Source organism: Magnolia sinica, chromosome 12 (genome assembly GCF_029962835.1).
Source record: "Magnolia sinica isolate HGM2019 chromosome 12, MsV1, whole genome shotgun sequence".
NCBI classification, from domain to species: domain Eukaryota; kingdom Viridiplantae; phylum Streptophyta; class Magnoliopsida; order Magnoliales; family Magnoliaceae; genus Magnolia; species Magnolia sinica.
In genome coordinates this window covers 47,417,705-47,435,731 of record NC_080584.1, presented here as the reverse complement: position 1 = coordinate 47,435,731, position 18,027 = coordinate 47,417,705, and the positions used below count along the sequence as shown (strand labels likewise).

General features: G+C 39.5%; 2 long non-coding RNA genes across 2 annotated transcripts; both read right to left on the bottom strand.

Annotated features, from left to right (window-relative positions):
• Positions 1-5,684: 5,684 nt before the first annotated feature.
• LOC131220480 (uncharacterized) lies at positions 5,685-6,876 on the bottom strand. The gene is made up of 2 exons (XR_009158614.1): positions 6,643-6,876; positions 5,685-6,235 (listed from the first exon to the last, which is right to left on the bottom strand). It is a non-coding gene; the product is annotated as an uncharacterized LOC131220480 (long non-coding RNA).
• A 1,300-nt stretch (positions 6,877-8,176) lies between these two features.
• LOC131220479 (uncharacterized) lies at positions 8,177-8,656 on the bottom strand. Its single transcript, XR_009158613.1, has 2 exons — positions 8,358-8,656; positions 8,177-8,258 (listed from the first exon to the last, which is right to left on the bottom strand). It is a non-coding gene; the product is annotated as an uncharacterized LOC131220479 (long non-coding RNA).
• Positions 8,657-18,027: the final 9,371 nt, after the last annotated feature.

Sequence of the window (18,027 nt, the reverse complement as noted above, 5' to 3'; positions counted from 1 at the left end):
TAGTGTGTGTGTGTGTGAAGAATGAAGGGGCGATATGCTTTTTATAGTTTTGGCCAATGGAAATGTTCTACTTTGTGGGTAGGTAAGGGTTAAATATCTCCAATTGGACGTTTTAATGGGCTAAGAGGAGCCTGGTGCCATATAGCATCCTCCCATCGACCCATTAAGTGGTAATTTAGGTAATATGGAGGAAATATGAATGAATTTTGATATGCAAAATTCAACTTTCTCCCTTGGATGAACTCTCCCAAATGCAACATTCCCCTCACCTAACATCCCCAGTAGGCTAAATCTTGCTAGCAAGTGGGTGGCACATTTCTAGCTTACTTCAAGTACTCAAGTTTGCTCAATCGAGGTTTTGAGTCTATCAGGTTCAAGATGGATAAAGCTCTATTCTAGGCTTTGATTTAGACTTGTTTTGAGATTGGTTTTGGGTGTAGCTTTAGGAGGATGAATGCAGGGGTTCAAAGACCATTTGTGCTTTAAACTTGCTTCATTCAAACTTGTGCTTGGTGGGGTGTCTACACAGATTGATAACGAGAAAGAAATGGGGAAGCTGAGAGTGGTTGTGGCATTCATCGTTGCTATTATTGGTGTTCGGTGGTAGAGGAGAACATGGGAGGTGGCGACAGCCAGTGGCCTCCCTCCCTTCTTACCTCAATTGTCATCCACACAAATTAGAGATCCATATGAGGCGCTCTTATACCACTTGATAAGCCTAGATGGATATTCCCACAAGATCTAATGGTATCCACATGGTCTTAGGAACCTTTGCATAAAGCTAAAGATGGACATCCTACATCCAACAATCCTCCTAGCTACTACTGTAGCTAAAGGGTGTAGTCATCACTTTGATCCTACTATTATGATCACCCATATATCAACAATTTGGATCATTTAAAAGGAGCCCTCTCGCTCTCTCTATCTCTCTCTACACACACAAAATAATACCAAAGGAAACTACGTGGGACCCCCCCCCCCCACTAATGGTTTCCTACAAGTGGGCCCCCACGGGTCCTTATATAACATATCTTTAATTATTTTATTTTAGGCCATCCGTCAGGTCAAGTCAGATCATTTAGCCTAGCTCCTTGGTAATCTACATGGTTTAGGTTTCAACTTTAAACCGACATAGAATCCATGTAGTTGGGCATAACATCCATATAGTTAGGCTCCAACTTAGCTTAAAAGTTGATCAGTAAGCAAACTAAACCCATTGCCACCCTATACATGCATACATGTGCCCATGATTGAGTAAGTGGTTAAGTCATTAAAAAAAAAAACTTTTATTGGAGTTGTGACCTACAAAACCAATGTATGCCTTAATCCACTCGCCTTATAGATGTGATACGGTCAAACTCATCAATTGATCTCAATAACCATGGGTCCTTTGGAACAATGTGATATGCTTTAGTTGATATCTAGTATTATCTTAAACTTATTATAATATGGGTTATGCGAGAAGTGATGCTTTTATGGACCTCGGGAACTTGAGATTGAACATAGTTGTCATTGACCAAGGAGAGTTTCTGATCTATAGTTCTTAATACCTCGATGTGTCATGACCATCATAGATACTTATAACACATCTATGAACATCATTTTATGATATGTATGATTATCCTATATCAGGGGACAAACTTGGTTATGGATGGATGGTCTCCACCATCAACCAACTTAGTATCGTTTATGCCTTCACCCTTACCCTACATGAAAGTGTAAATATTTCATGCATTTAGGATCGTGATATTGGACATTCAGACACTTTAATTAAGAGTTGACTTTATTAGTGCACTAATTTGAGCACATTTTTTATCAATCACATGCATCTATATATTAGAGAGTTAGTTGAGTCCTTGGAAGCTGAAGACCGAATACCAAAGACACATGAAGATTGGAACATCAAGGAAGTGAAGAACAAGTATAAGAGGTGCTTTAGTGATCCTAACCTTGTCCCAAAACAACCCTTGAACCTCTAAATGATCATTACTTTAATAAGAAAATCCTATTTGATCATCCCTTAGCCTTAGGAGCCTAATTGGAACATAATAAAACATATTATAAAGGTCCCGAACTACTAGAAAGAAAAAACTGTCCAAACCAACAGACTCATTGATGTGCTCGAGTGAAGCTCGATCGATCAAGTCGATCGACCAAACTTGATCAAAACTGTCCATCAAGCTTTCTAGACAAATTTATTGGAGTTCAATCACTTGAGGAATAAGGTTGAGTGATCGGTCTTGATCGATAAAATATGGCTAAAACAATCCACCGAGTTCACTGGACCATTTTCGGCCTAACTTGATTGATCGGGGGCCAAGCTTGATCGATCGAACCTAGATGTTAGTAGAGTTGTACACGAGTTAAACTGAGTCAAGCTTGGCATAACTCGATTTGGCTCGGCCACTAGATGACCCCAGCTCGAACTTAGCTCGGTTCAGTCAGCAGCTCGGCCCAGTTCGAGCCTGTACGACATTTTCTCAAACACATGGAGTGAACCTTCAACTTCTCACAGTATGTAAAACAACACTAGCAGTTTATAGGTATTTCATCAAACACTTAGTAGGCAACATCAAACTCAAGATACGAGAGTAGTTTTATCATGTAATGTTTTTTTTTGTAGTGATTTGTTTCATATTCATACATTCCTTGCCACCAGCTAATCCCTCAGAGAATGTATGCACCCGAAACAACACTTCATTGAGTCATTACATCAAAAAGTTAGAGAGCAATGTCAATTCAAAATAACTGAGTCACTGAACTAGTTCGATCCGAGTTTGATTCAAGTTAAGGTTTGAATTGAGTCGATTTAAGCTTGGACCAGTTCGAACTCGGGTCGAAATTTTTTCAAGCTCTAAAAGTCAGCTCGACTCGGCTTAAACTTAGTTTTGAACCGAGTTGAATCGAGCTTTTTCAACAAATTGACCAAGTTAATTGAGCTAACTCGATTCGTGTACAGCTCTAGCCATTAGATATCCGTTAGAGCCTTTTCGTTATATATATATATATATATATATATATATATTGCATTCAGATATTTGGATAAATGATTGATTTTGAAATTTTATAGACCTTAGTGCATCCCAAGTGTCAGGCTCGTATCCTAAACCGTACCGTTCCGTAGGCTTCCGCAGTCCTCCCGGTCGAATTCTGGTGACCCGCGATGTGTAGATAGTAGTTGTGTGCGACCCTGAGTCGTATCTCGTATTCCAGAGTCGGCTCGACCCGATACTTGTACCCTTGCGACTGCGCCATTGCCGCGGTTCCGACGCCGCGTCTCGCGTGCTGAGGCGATACCCGGGCCAGGAGATGTGGGCCCACGTTCAATTCGAGAAAAATGTCGCGTGTTGTAAATCCCAAGAGAATATATCTCATCAATCAAGTACACATCACACATCAAATGTCAAGTACAACACCATCCCCAAAGTCAACTCTCTATCTTACAACCCTTACCTATCAAGTACACCCATCACTCACGCCCATCACTCCATCACTCACACCCATCCCCCTCTCTCTCTTTATATCCCATCCTCTCTCTCTCTCTCTTTCTCTCTCTCTTTCTCTCTCATTTCTTCATTTTCAAGCAAGCTCCCAAGAAACGTCCAAGCTCCATGAGAGAGAGCTAGTGTGGCCCACCTTCCTACCATCCAATCCCACCCTTCAAAGATCATCTCAACTGTTGAAATGCATCCCTTGGAGCTGTAGAACGCATCGGTGGAAAGAGAAGTCCGTGATTAAAGGTGGGTGTTCATCATCTCGATTTTGATGATTTGAGGGCCCACATATGGTGGAACTCATTTGATGTATGCATTATATAAGGGAGGGCCCAATAATGGTGTGGTCCCTCCCCTTCACGTTTCTCTCTCTCCTTCTCTTTTTGTGATGTCTTGTGGCCCACCTAATATAAGATGATCCTGACCGTCCGATCATGAGGCCCACCTTATTGTTGGTCCGTCCGGATGGCCCAGATGAAGGGAAACATAAATATCAGCTTGACGCAGCGTGTGGACCCGCCTTTGTATCTGTTTTGATTGAGGGTCGTCCATTTGCTGGACAACCAGTAGCGTTGGCTGCTATATTGACGTCATCTGGTGTGAGCAACGAAAGTTTTCGTCGCTAAATTCGTCGCTAAAAGACCGATGTCGAAGCGTTTTATCAGCGAAGAATTCGAATCGTCGCTAAATGCAAGCTTTTCACAACGAAAATTTTCGTCGCTAAAAAAACTGTACAAGACTTTTAGCAGCGAAAATTTTCGCTGCTAAAAATTTGTTACTTTTAGCGATGAAAGGTTTCGTCGCCACAAAAACTGTTCAAGACTTTTAGCAGCGAAAATTTTCGCTACTAAAAAAATCATTCCATTTTTAGCGACGAAAATTTTCGTCGCGAAAAAACTGTACAAGACTTTTAGCAGCGAAAATTTTTGCTCCTAAAAATCGTTCCACTTTTATCGATGAAAATTTTCAGCGCTAAAAAATCTATACCAGACTTTTAGCAGCAAAAATTTTTTGTACCAAAAAAATCGTTCCACTTTTAGCGACGAAAATATTTGTTGCTAAAAAACTATACAAGACTTTTAGCGGCGAAAATTTTCGCTCCTAAAAAATCGTTCCACTTTTATCGACGAAAGTTTTCATCACTAAAAGACCAATGTCGAAGACTTTTAGCGGCGAAAATTTTCGTAGCTAAAACTAAATTGCAAAACTTTCGGCTACGAAAATTTTCATCGCTAAAAGTCTCTTTTTAAAAAAATATTCTAGCTCAAAATTCCGCACAAATTTCCTGATATACACCTGCTAACAATATATTTCATCATATTCATCCTGATATACACCTGTTATATAATATATTTCATCATATTCACATTCACATCCATCTAAACCCAAACTAGAAAATTCATCCAAACGTATAAGTACATTCATCCAAACACAAACAATCTTATCCACATCACATTCATTCACGCATAAATACATATAAGTTTAACATAATAAACAAATATACAAAAAATCGTCTTCTTCCTATTTCGACGACTTCCTTACCACCTACTTTCTAGTCAAGTTCCATAGCCATGTACACTTGTTTCCTTGTCCTTGCATCATAACATCATCGCCATCTTTCTCTTTTATCTACACCACCCAACATTTGAAAGGATCATACATGTATTCACTGAAGAAGATATGCTCAAAGATTGCAAGGCCATCTAGAGATGGAAGATCATGCTTCTTTCTAGCTTCACACCTCCCTTCTATCATCTCCACTGGCACACTGAGTGTTTCTGCACTGTAATGCACCTACCAATTGAACTGAAAATCACGTGATATCATTTCTACTAGTCACTGGAAATAGGCATATGATTTGTGACTCCATAACATGCCTGTGGGTTCTCTATGAACTCTAATCACAGAGTGATACCCAAAAACCTGACACACTTGGTGGTCAAACTACAACTCACTGTCAACATGGACTAGCACATCAGCCACTTTTGTTGTTACAGGAATTGTTTGATAACCATGATGAAGAAGAATACTTTCCAACAAAGAGCTACCAGTTAACAACCAAGAAACTCACCTCCATCGTGACGTGGCAAGCCAAAAGTTGATAAGGCATGTACTTATAGCCACTGCAAAAAGAAAAAAGAAAAACTGAGTTGTGGCTCCATGCCACTCATCAGGTGAGGACCACTGTCATTACCTACAAATCAGGCTGGTACTATCATCAGCAAGGCCAAATGTGTACAATAAATAAATAAATAATTGATAGTTGAAGAGAATTAACCAACATGGATTTTGGACTACAGCAGATGCACTACCTTGTGAATAGCTTTTTATTTTATTTTATTTTATTAAATGAAGCCCACTCATGAGTTAGTCGCTCAAATGGGAGTTTTTTCTCAAATGAAAGTAATTCATCTGGTAGCTAAATTTTAGCAGCAACATCTGAGTTAGTCGCTCAAATGGGTGTTTTTTCTTAAATGAAAGCAATTCATCTGGTAGCTAAATTTCAGCAGCAACATCTGAGGACACCCTTAGAGTAACTTTCACAAGTGTACCACTCATTCAGTATAATCAAACTCCTAGATGCATTACTGGTAAACCTCCTATTTCTACCATTTGATCATCAGGCTGAGGGAATTTCACCGGTATCCCTGCAATGGGTTAGCTGTTTTCCTAGATCTTGCATCTGTCCATGCTTTTGCAATCGTCCACTTCATGTCATCATCTCCGTCCTCATACATGTTCTGCAACAGGTCATTTTCTCAGCTTAATCCAGAATGTGCAACCCCTTGATATCCATGGTGGTTGACAAAAGGAGGTAATGTATGATGCTCAGCCTATAGAAAAAAAGGGCAATTTTCAGTTGTGTCAGCACGCCGGACACTTGAGGCCTGCTTTTCAGTGATCCAGATAGTTCATTGCATGCTAGCATAACTGCTTTTCGGTTTTTAATCATCCATTTGTAGGAAAGCAATTATAGATGGCGAGGATCTTCTCCCTGAGGTGGTTTCCACAGCATTTACCCAATCAACAATGGGGCACAACAAAAGCTAGGACTCATATGCACAGAATGTTGGCTCAAAAAAAAAAACTGCTAGTTCAGGCCGAGGCATAGGACATTTCCCAAGAAAAGAATGGATACAGGACTTACCTTCATCAAATCCATAATTCCAGCCATTGGATCCTTTTATGTATCCATATTTGGCTTCAACTGCAAAATAATAAAACAAACCTTATAACCATTTCCGAGACAAAACCACACAAGTTGGAATGTATAGAGCTGTTCAAAGATGATAATCTCCAAGGTACCCAAGTACCCATGTGGACATATACATTCAACTATAATTCACAAAACAATATCAATTTCGGTTTTCATCATCCAAAGACAGGCTTACTCCTTGGATAGCAGTAATGTGGATTGCCATATAATAATAACAATGCCTTTTTTTACCATGCCATGCATATAAATACTCAATACTCAATAGCTTATAAATCAAAAAAATTCTCCCACTCTATCTAATATGAAACTAAAGAAATTAAATCTACTTTTCCTTTGATTTTTCAAAATCATTTGGGAGGAAAACGAATTTCAAACTTTTATTTATTTATTTATTTATTTTAACGAAAAAACTCAACATTAATTCCCATAGATACACTACAACAGCCCAACATGCAACAATAGTAGACTAATCTAGTTCCAGTCATGGCGGAGGATACGATGGAAACCGTTAGATATGCTCAGATACAACTTTGGATCTAAACTGCCTAATGCTCTCTTTCATACCATTGAAATAAATGGAAAAATATATTGTGGCCCACCTAATGAATGGCTCGATCAGATTTAAGCCAGGTGATATCTACAACTTGGCCCAGCTTTTGTACGCATTGGCCGGAAAGAATGATAAAGCAATGTGTGTGTAAGTTCACTTGTAACATTGTACATGAAAATATTTTAGGATCTCTAGGTTTTAAGGACCTTGCTTGATGCATTCTATCAGCCTCAGGGCTTACTGGTGTGTTGATTTAGTTCCTATCATTTGGTAACATAGCCAACACCACATCCCTTGTCTAAGTCATGGTAGGGATAACTTATGAAGAGGGCCGCAACCTCAACCATAGCGAAAGCCGCTTGCTCAGACATGGCTACCTAAACAAATAAAGTGCAGTTGCTATGGTGGAAATGACTACATGAAAAGGAAGCCAAAATTTGAAGAAGATGATCCACTCTTGCATGACATCCACTCTGCGTAGTTGCTCCAGCTAATGTTGTGAAATGGGTCGAAAAAATTAAGATTTTCAGTGACCACATCCAAAAAAAAAAAAACAATTGACATACCCCAAAATCATGCTTGAGTAATTCCATGTCCTACTTGCACCAAAGCAATTAGCTAATTATTCCAAAGGAGTTACAACAGATTTAGAAGGACCATGAATCAATTTTTCATGAACAGTGACATATAATGCAAAGGAGTTTTGAGGCAGTACCTGTATTGCAATAATGAACTCTGAAATCAAAAGATAAGTGGGGCTCACATGGACTGCATCAGAATTTAAGTTAAACCAAAATAAAAAATACAAGCAAGAGATTAATGTGTCCAACCATATTCCACATCACTTCACCTTGTAAAACTGTTAAAATAAAATTAATTTGTCCAACCAAACATCACCATCTAGTGGTCCATATTCAACACGGAAAAGCTCATCAATTGAAGTGGGGATTGTTCGATGGCCCCTAGCACGCAACCTTGCTTTCCAAGCCAAGAGTGTCTACATGAGATTTGGACATCTATTAGAGAGTTTAAATGAAAAAAAAAAAAAAAAAGATAAATTAAGAAAATCAATGGTTCCAATTTAACAAACAAATACCCATTAATAAGAAATCATGATGTCAAACTAATCTGATTGTGATGTACCATATCTGAAGTCGGGTCCACAGGTTGGGCAGTTCAGATTAAGCCTTTCATCTGCAAACAAATAAAAAAAGAAAGAACTGTAAGCCCAAAATTGTTAGAGTAAGAACTTATAAGTACAGCCCCAAAATTTACCTTTCTCCGTGGGCCTGATAAATTTATTCCAGTAAATCTTTCTTCATCTGCAACTAGTTGTAGAAGATCAATGAAATTACAAATTACACAAACATTAGTTATTACTTGGCTACTGTAAATGGTAGAACACTGATACATTACTTGTGATTTGGCTCAGCTCATATTGGGTTGTATTGAAGGGTATTTAAAATCATGATTTTTTTTTCTATTCTATTTGCAGGAGAACTGTATCAACATTGCTTGCAAGCAGCTTTAAAGAGAGAATGGATGAATTAATCTTGTCTTATTTACAAAGACAAGGAAACCAGTCTACAGTTGCCATTTCCATCTCAACTGTTTCACCAGCAACAGAGTCGGCAACCCTCTCATAACTCACTTGTGAGTTTACTACTTTCGAAATCTTTTACATTCCACTTATATTTCATATGTTAGTTACCAAAATCTTCACTTCTTTGTCATTCCCAAAAGAAAAGTAGAATAAAAATTGTTGCAATCTTGCATGGTTATAGGACTTAAACAAGCATCAACCAATCCTACACGACTACCCAGCTTCGGGACAGAAAGCGGGACATGCAAACTACCTGATTTATCAGCTTGGGAACAAAAGAAGTGTGGAAGAAAACAGAACATTATGATAGAATAATTATGTGAAATTAATAGCTACAAATCAATAACAATAGAACAAAATTCCAACAAAACTGATTCAAAGCTTGCATGCAATGGCCAATATCTCCAGACCAAATTCATATGTAATATGCCAATATCTCTGAAACCACTTTTTTTTCCACCCAATCAATAACACTGCATAATTCCCCTGCTACAACTTTCCCATTGAAACTGCTACTGAAAAAACAAAGTGCTCTTCTGAAAGAGAATACCTCTGCACCTTACAAGTGCTGAAATCCATCGCAGCCCCAGCTGAAAGTAATCCACGTCCATGGTGATTGCTAAAATGTTGGAGACAGGTAGCCAGATCGGCACAAGGACATTCAGAACTGATCCACTTCAATTGGACTAGTACCAGCATAATAGACTTGCAGATGAGACTTACAATAGAAAGCACTTACCGTAAATTTAGTCAAGTCCATGACTTAGGCCCATGAGGATGAATTTCCTGTGACAACTTGGCGCCCATGAGAATGAACTTCCTGTGACAATATGGCACCATGTCAAAAGAATGGCAGCACACTAAAACCCTCATCCTATAATTTGAAAACAAAATCCAAATAGGAGGTGAGATAGAAAGGATTATTAAAGCACACTTGAAACGACCATATGCATCTGCAAAGTCCAGACCACTAAGAGGATGGGCTAACGATGAACATGTAATTACTGAAAAAATAAATTTCCAGATTCAACATATGTGTGTCCCATTTTATGATAGGATTGACCTATCTTTGGACAATGGCATGTTCGTCATGGACACCACTACTTAATACTCGACATGTTTACCATCTAACCATTTATCTTTAAATTTGGATAGTGACTATTATTCATTTTAATCATCAAGATATGTCCTTTAGACAGCAGATTAGTAGTAGGGCCCACAATTTGAGCTGTACAATAAGTTTGGCAGGTGAACCTGAGCTGAAAAAACAGATGAAGGGGTAGATCTTTCACAAACATTACACTGGGAAACACCTAACTTGCTGTGCATTAGCTTTATTCCACACTTGTGTGGGCTTAGCAAAGCTCTATCTGTAGAGATACATGACATATTATCTTCCTGACAAAAAATACATTATAAGTATGTATGTGTTTGAATGCAGACCACGCCATAGGAAGCACGCGTGAAGCAGTGCTGATTGAATGCCCACCATTAAAAACTTCTCTAGGCTACAGGAGTTTTGGATCAAGTTGATATTTGGGTTTTCCCTTCATCTAGGTCTATGTGACTAATCAACAGGCTGGATGGCAAACGAACATTACAGTGGGCCTTAGGAAGTTTTTAATGGTCAGCGTTCAATCGCTACTGTCTCCTGTGGTGTGGTCTACCTTTGGTGTGGTCTACCTCGACATGATGGAGGGAGAAAGAGAGAGAGGAAGAGAGAAACGGAGAGAGAGGGAGAGGGTGCGAGAGAGACAGACAGACAGAGAGAGAGAGAGAGAGAGAGAGAGGAGAGGATGCGAATCGCATACCTTCCGATGCGAAATCTGAGAAACTAAAACCACTGAAACGAACACCCAATGGAAACGGAATCTCGCCCGAAATGGAGATCGAGTTTTGGGGTTTCTTGAATCGAAAATGAGAGCAAGAGAGGGAGAAAATGAGAGCTAAAATCGGGTTTTAGGGTTTCGGTAATCCGAAAATGAGAGCGAGAGGGGGGGGGAAGATATGAGAGCGAGACCGGGAAAATGAATTTGGGGTTTAGGTTTATGCATAGTGTGCGTTTTACACCGTTTGGCCAGTGATGTTGGTCGGTGCTCTGTGGGCCCCACTATGATATACGTGTTATATCCACACCGTCCATCCAATTTGAGATATCATGTTAAGTCATCGGCTAAAGAATGAGGGAGATGAAAATCTTTAGTGGACCCCAGCTCCGAAAACAGCGGGGAGAGTGATTCCCACCATTGAAACTATCATAATGCCCATCCATTATCTTTTGGGCCCACCGAGATGTGGTTCACAAATCCAGCCCATAAATTATGTGTGTGCCACTTGGATGAGGGGTCATACCAAGTTTCAGACGCATCCAATTTTCAGGTGGGGCCCACCAAGTTCTTTTATATGTTTTAGGCATGTCTTGACATGATTTTAGATGGTATGGCCCACTGGAGTTCCGTATACGGAAGATTTTTGGGATATACCATAATTTAAAGGGGACCCATCAAATTCACGGTGTTGATGTTTTACACACATCATGGTGGGGCCCACACAGCTTGACCTCATGGGGAGTTCCCATGACCTCCACCGTGAATAACCTTTTCCATATATATTTTATATAATATATATATACACACACACATAATATGTTTAAAAATATAAAAATCTATGTATATTGTAATTAAAATCAATGGCTTTTGATGCCACGAGTTGTCTATTGAAATTAAATTCAATGGTTCGTGACCACTTAAAAATGATAATTAAGTAAAATGAGTTAAGCTCATTTTTAATTGGCACACAAACGAGCTCCTAAGAGTCCAATTTCTCAATTAGTGGATAACATGGAATTTCTTATTGTGCTAAAATTTTGTATATATAGGCCTAATAGTTTGTTGATCTAGACCATTGGACTTACTCCCCATCATGGATGGATCATACCCAATTTCTCAATTAGTTGATTTGAGCATTTTGGATGATTCAACCTTTGATGTGGACTTTCCATTCATTCCATACAATAATGGGCAATGCTCTTTAAAAAATCACAATAATTGGATCATGCGAAGAAATGCCTAATATATTAGGCAATGATTAACAAAATAGTTAGTAAAAATTTACATGTTAAATTAACTAAGTAGAAAAAATTAATAATTATTGATTTTCATAGCTATATGTGGATACTTCAAAACCATTTTCATTTATATGATTGAAATAAGAAAATACCAACATAACTTCTTGTATTTTTTTTTTGTAAGTTTAAAATAAATAAATAAAACAGCATTACCCACGAAGATTCCAATCTCCTCATATTGTTTGAGATAGGAGTTTTGGATCACACACGTGTGGGGATGCCATTGACACGATTGTAAGAGCACATGATGTTGCTAACGTCTCCTTACTTCACACACATCTCGAATGGACGGAGGAACGTTTTCACCATGTCTTGCTCAATCACCTTTAAAAAAAATATTTAAAAGATACATTTATGGGGAAGATCCAGGACATTAATCAGGGATACCACATTATGAACTTGCCCAGGCCAAGTCTGCTCATCAATGGGCCACATTGAATTATGGTCACACAAACATAGTTTTGGGACAATGCAACCATTAGCTTGATCCAAAACCGTTGTGTGCCCACCCCAAGAAACAGTGTTGATGGAACATCCACTGGTGTGTGCCCCAAGAAACAGTGTTGATGGAACATCCACCACGATTCGGGATATCCTTTAACGTCCTAAAAGATCCCACTTAAGATCTTTAGAGAATAATAATCTTGAGAACCACTCATCTCACGAACATCCCAGATTATAGCCAAGATATTAGGCAAGAGTCTTCTTGAAATTGTATTCTGATTCTCTTATAAATATATAGGTACCTCCCACTATCCAAGGTACGTTCACTGAGAAACCCTAAATATTTGACTAATATTTCTTTTTTGAAGATCCTACCATACTCTATAAAACCTCGATACTGACTTAGGCATCGAAGAGCCCCCTGTATTGGCCACGATTTGCTGGAAATCAGCACCAACACATTTCATGTACTCCCATCCAAACACAACTAGTAAGTCATTTATTCCCAATTCATTTACCTCCATTTTCATTTTCCATTTAACTTCATTTATAGGCGAGGAGAAGGGAAATGGACAGAGAAGTGCAAGCTATCCGTAGCTTTTGACCACTTTTCTGGTCATGTAGCAAAAGCTGACGATTCAGCGGCGTCCAACACAACTGTTAGTAAAGGTCCTGGCCGTCGGTAAAGCCTTTACCGACTGAGGCTTTACCGGCAATTATATAACCGCAGGCAAATAATTTGCCGGCGGTTTTGACCGCCGGTAAAGTCCAGTTTTCTTTTAGTGACCTGTCTTGGCTTTGATACACATACTCAGCGGCAGTATAGGTGCATGCTGGATGACTTGGATTAGTTGGACTTGGATGGTTAGTCATATTTACTTCTGTTTATGCTTGTTGCTTGATTCAATTTGTTTTGTGTTCCAAGTTAGTAAACTTTATTTTCTGAATAGAAGTTATAAGTTGTTGAGTATTTTTGGTTTTATGATTTTACTTGTACATTCCTGTATTAATTGCTCAAGCATGACGATAAGTTATTGAGAAATTTGTTTAGAAATTTTTTATAGTTACTAATTTGGGTTTATATGGATGTGAATGTGAATATGATGAAATATATTATATAACAGTTGTATATCAAGACGAATATGATGAAATATATTCTAACAGGTATATATTAGGAATTTTGTGCTGGAATTTTATTTTTTTTTTAAAGATTTTTAGCGACGAAAATTTTTGTACCTAAACGTATGATCTAAGTTTTTTAGCTACGAAAATGTTCGTAGCTAAAAGTAATCCATTTCAATATATTGAAAATAAGGTTGCAGCCTTTAGCGACGAAAATAGTCGTCGCTACAAGTCTCATCCAGGAGTTTTAGCTACGAACACAAAATAAGTTTGCAGCCTTTAGCGACGAAAATAATCGTCGCTACAAGTCTCATCCAGGAGTTTTAGCTACGAAAATGTTCGTAGCTAAAAGTATGCAGTCTTCGCCAAAAGTAGTATGCTTGATTTTTAGCTACGACACTTTTCGTAGCTAAAAGCATTCCTGTAAAATTCGTTTGTTACCTTTGGTGACAAAAATATTCGTCACTACAAGTCTCATCCAGGAGTTTTAGCTACGAAAGTGTTTGTAGCTAAAAGTAATCCATTCCCATTACATGAAAATAAGTTTGCAGCCTTTAGCGACGAAAATAATCGTCGTTACAAGTCTCATCTAGGAGTTTTAGCTACGAAAATGTTCGTAGTTAAAAGTAATCTAAACCGGTGTTGTATGCAGTCTTTGGCGACGAAAAGTTTCGTCGCGAAAAGTAGTATCCCTGATTTTTAGCTACGACACTTTTCGTAGCTAAAAGCATTCTTTGGCGACGAAAATATTCGTCGCTAAAAGTCTCATCCAGTGTTTTTAGCTGCGAAAATTTTCGTAACTTAAAGTAATCCATTCGAAATTTTGAAAAAATTGTTTATACCCTTTAGCGACGAAAATTGTTGTCGCTAAAAGTGACAATCACAATTTATTGCCGCGAAAATTTTCGTCGCTAAAAGTAAGATGAAGGGAAACATAAATATCAGCTTGACGCAGCGTGTGGACCCGCCTTTGTATCTGTTTTGATTGAGGGTCGTCCATTTGCTGGACAACCAGTAGCGTTGGCTGCTATATTGACGTCATCTGGTGTGGTGGGCCCCATCATGCGGTATGTTGCATCCCAACCGTCCATTGATGTGGACACCACCATTTACATATGTTATATGCGCACTGTCCAGCAGCAATCGCTGCTGGACATAGGTAAAACATAAACATCAGCTTTCTCCAAAGCTTGTGGGTCCACACGTGTGGACCCACCTCAGATGTATGTTTTGTATTCCATGTTGTTCGTCCATCTAGACGTGATCATGGACCCCACCATAATGCAATATCCAGGCCGTCCAGGGCCTGAACGTTGCTGTCCTCTTAATAAAAAAATAATAATAAAATAAATAAATAAATAATATATATTCATATATAATATACAATATATATATATATATATATCTGGTGGGCCCCACGTGGGACCCACCTGCTGAGAGAAGTGAATTGGCTGGTGTATCTCACACCAGCTATTCAGCTAATGTGAGACGTCAGCAAGTTCCGTGGAACCCACCTTATATGTATGTGTTTTATCTGCACCATCCATCTAGACGCTACCATGTACAGCCCCACCATGATGCATGTCATATCTGCACCGTCCGTGCAGTGGCCCACCTTGATGTTCATACCATCCATCCATCTGTGGAAACCCACTGTGATGTATGGACTGGATCCACACCGTCCAGATTGTGCTGGATGGTGCTGGACAATGTTTGGACAGTGCCGATTTACATGGACAATGTTTAAACAGTGCTGATCATCATTAGTGAGCCATCTGCGTCATAGAATGATAGTGTACAGTGATACACATGTTACACCTGCAACTATTGAAATAATTTTTGGTGTAATCCAAGCTCTCACTTGAGGCCCATTGGTGCGGCCCATCCACAAGGCCCATCTTGATGTATTTGTGGCCCATTCGTTAAGGGCCACCTTAATGCAATTACAACCCATGTCAGGAGGCCCATTGTGGTGTGTATTAGGCCGTGGGACGTGGCCCACTGTGGTGTATTTTCGGCCCATTAGGTAAGGCTCATTGTGATGTATTTTCGGCCCATATAAAGGCCCATTGTGATGTATTTCCGACTCATTTGGTAAGGCCCATTGTGATGTATTTCCAGCACATAAGATGAGGCCCATTGTGATTATTTCCAGCCCATATGATGAGGCCCGATGTGTTGTATATTAGGCTCATGTCATGCGGCCCATTGTGATGTGTATTAGGCCCATGTCATGCGGCCCATTATCATGTGTATTAGGCCCATGTCGTGTGTTCCATTATGATGTGTATTAGGCCCATGTCATGTAGCCCATTATGATGTGTATTAGGCCCATGTCATGTGGTCCATTGTGATGTGTATTAGGCCCATGTCATGCAGCCCATTGTGATGTATATTAGGCCCATGTCACATGGCTCGTTATGGGCCCATATGATGTGGCCCTTTCTGATGTATTCGAGGCCCATGCGATGTGGCCCATTGTAATGTATTTGGGGCCCAGATATTAGGCCCAATGTAATGTATATGAGGCCCATATGGTGAGGCCCCATGTAATGTATATGTGGCCCTCGAGTGAGGCCCATTGTGATATATGTTAGGCTCTTGTGTAAGGCCATGGGCCCACTTCTTGGGAGTAATGTTGGTTAAATGTCCACATTGATGGGAAATGATGATTAAATGTCCACATTGTGACCTTCCCTTAGGCCGATTGCCGAGGCCGATTATCAATGTCGATTATGAGTAAGTGACAATATAGCATCATGATACATGCCGATATGCATCATCTGCATGTTTAATATGAGATGTGGTTGACCATTTCATATGCCATTAGGCAGTTGTTATAAGCCTCCTTGATAGGCAGAGATTGTCTCACATGAGCACACGGTATGCGTAGGATTGATGTATGACTGGATTGTATGACTCATGCATCTTGCATTGCGTGTTATGATTACTGTACGCCCTAACAACATCAGGATCGTAACCTCCACAGGCATGTCGTGGATGGCCAGATGGGAAACCAAAAATGTTTAGTTCTAGCGTACGGATGCCATAGATGTCCCTAGGTGAAAATCCTTAAACCTCCGTGACCAGGAGACGCCCTAACATCTAGACCAAGTGGATATATATGAGCATATGAGGGCCATATACCAGTAGGTCGCATCTCCCACTATCGTAATTGGTTGGGAGGGGGTGTGACTTACCCACCTGAGTGAGGGGACAATATCTAGGTTTAGTTTGACCAGCTTGAGGAATAGGTCCGCTATCGATGAGCCGGGCCCGATATTGGTAGGCGGATAGTGAGGTCTCTTCCACTTACCCAGTTGTGTGCTCAGATAGGGGCAGCAAGCTGGCGTAGAGTGTAATAGACCCCGGTGATGATCCTAGAGATGTACAGTACTAATATGTAGATTTATTGAGTTAGAGTTGCATACTCATTCATTCATTCATTCACTATCCACTCGAGCTGGTGGTGTGTAACTATTTGTTACATGTACCTTCACAATGGCCAGGATTTCGGTTGGGGCACGCGACTAACCTGAGATTAGGAGTTTACACATTGAGTCTGACTATCTAAATTTAGGTATGGGACTGGTTTGGATAGAAATCCCTTGTGGTAGACCCAATAGCCTGTGATACTACATATTATCATCTCGACTTCACACTCTAGCTTGGTCATTTCATTCGCATAGCATATTACATTGCATCCTCAACACATAACGTTTAGTTTATTGTGCTTTTGTATTGCATAACCTAATTAAGGTTGATGGTATTCGTGGACTCAGTATCTGATATTTGGCTTTCTATGTCTCCGCATTGCATAGCTGATCTACATTGCTTCCTCAGCATATGATATTGGTCTATTATATTTTTACATCGCATAACCTGGATAAGGTTGATGATATTTCTATGGACTTGCTATATTTCCGCTTACTCTGATATTTGCGTGCAATCTTGCGCACACACTTTCACCACTCTCTAAGCTTTCTATAAGTTTATGCAAGATAAATGTGTGCAGGTGGCGTTAGGTCACAGCAGCGTTGAGCTTGAAGCGTGCAGCAGACTCTTGGAGCTTTGATTTTGACATACATATTTTCCTTTTAGCATTGTACTTAAATGTTTATATTAGTGGATATGTGATGATGATATCGCCTTTGTGATTTGGGTAAACTCGTGGTTATGCTTCTTATGAGACAAATGTACATTGAAAAATCCTCCTTGTAGGATCTCAGGATCAGAATCTGGCATATGAGCTCTGGGAGTCGAGAATGGGGTACTATGGAGGCTGTCAGCACCGGATTCGGCAATCGAAAATTTTGTAAGCCCGATTTCTGGGTTTGGGGCGTCACACCAAGTTTTACCAAACCTCATATGTTCTATCCACATGAATTCAGTGTTCTCTTTTTAGTAATTATTCACTCTAATGAGCATTTAAAGTTCCTATACAAGAAGATCGTGATCTCAACCATTCTC